Raw genomic sequence first — 1344 nt, forward strand, 5'->3', positions numbered from 1 at the left:
GTGTTTCAGACACAAATTAAGATGGTTTCCAGTATTAAAACACAAAGAAATCAGAAATTGTAAGATTAGAACTAAATAATCATATGGCATTTAGGATCATAATACAAATTAAGCATTATATTTATCTCTGAGATTCTTAGGAGACAAGACAAAAAAGAGAATAACAGATTATATAGTACATCATGTTGTTGATCCGTGCCATCAAGTTGTTTCTGACTTATAATGACCCTGTATAGAGTTTCCAAGGATCATTGGTGGATTTGCACCACCAACCTTTTGTTTAGCATTCCAGTGCTTATACTACAGTGCCATACTAGCAATTCACATACTATCATAGCTTAATTAAAAAAATTTATCTGAAAAAAATTCCTTGCATTGAATTCTAGGAAACTTTTTTTGGTAGCTCATTGTAGAAATAACAAAAATCAGTTTAATCAATATTTCACAGAAACTAAGTGAGATATTCTTCAGGTGACCATTTATTTTCCTCGTTTTCATAAAGGCCAACAAAAGCATAGTTCCATGTTAATAGAAAAATAGGAATTCTAAATAACAAACATAAAAAGTTGACAAATTTCATGGCAAGTGTTTTAGAACTGTTGAAAATATTTATTTAGAAAAACCTTTGCTAGAAAACAGCAGAAACCATGGAAATCCCTCAAATTTCATATAAATAATAGAAGGACATGCTGAGTTAAATTCCACAATGAAAGTCACTCAAATTTGTGGTGGCCAGGAACAGAAATTTTGGAGAAAAGACAATGAGAAATGGGATAAAAGTAAAAACAAATCTCGGTTTACTGCCTACAAGTATTGTCTGAAGAGGACAATGAGTTATGGAAAACAATGAGTTATGAAAACCCTAGTCTGCTAGCATGACACAGAGAGAACTATCAATACAAGCTTCTGAAAGATACAATGTAAGATTTGTGTCAGTTCTGTGGATGATCCCCTAAGGGGGTTTAGTTCCACCAATGAATAAAGTTCCTACTTCTACACTAAATTCATCTTTTGGAATATCAATCTCATTCCCTGGTTCTTTCCTAAGCTTCTTCCACCAGGGTGCTTGTATGTGCTTTAAGGTGGTGAGATGGGTTTGCTTGACCTTGGCTGCCACAGGCCTGGATCTACTGATAAAGACTTTAGGTTCTTTCCCCTCTGCCTCCTTCAGACTTGGTGCTCCTGTAGTAAATAGAAAATAAACCAGTAAGTGAACGAGCCCTGTGAAGACCTTGGAGAGATTACAGAGCTAGAATTCTGTTACAGCAATAGGGAAAAGTTCCAACATTGTATCTATTATCAAGTGTTAGCTATGGCTAGTAGTGACTTCCTTCTCTAGACTTT

The 1344-nt window shown here is 34.7% G+C and overlaps 1 pseudogene; it reads right to left on the reverse strand.

Annotated features, from left to right (window-relative positions):
- Positions 1 to 952: 952 nt before the first annotated feature.
- LOC102826566 overlaps positions 953 to 1344 on the reverse strand; it is a 79343-nt pseudogene continuing 78951 nt past the window's right edge.

This window comes from Chrysochloris asiatica, unplaced genomic scaffold, assembly GCF_000296735.1.
Source record: "Chrysochloris asiatica unplaced genomic scaffold, ChrAsi1.0 scaffold00179, whole genome shotgun sequence".
Taxonomy (NCBI): domain Eukaryota; kingdom Metazoa; phylum Chordata; class Mammalia; order Afrosoricida; family Chrysochloridae; genus Chrysochloris; species Chrysochloris asiatica.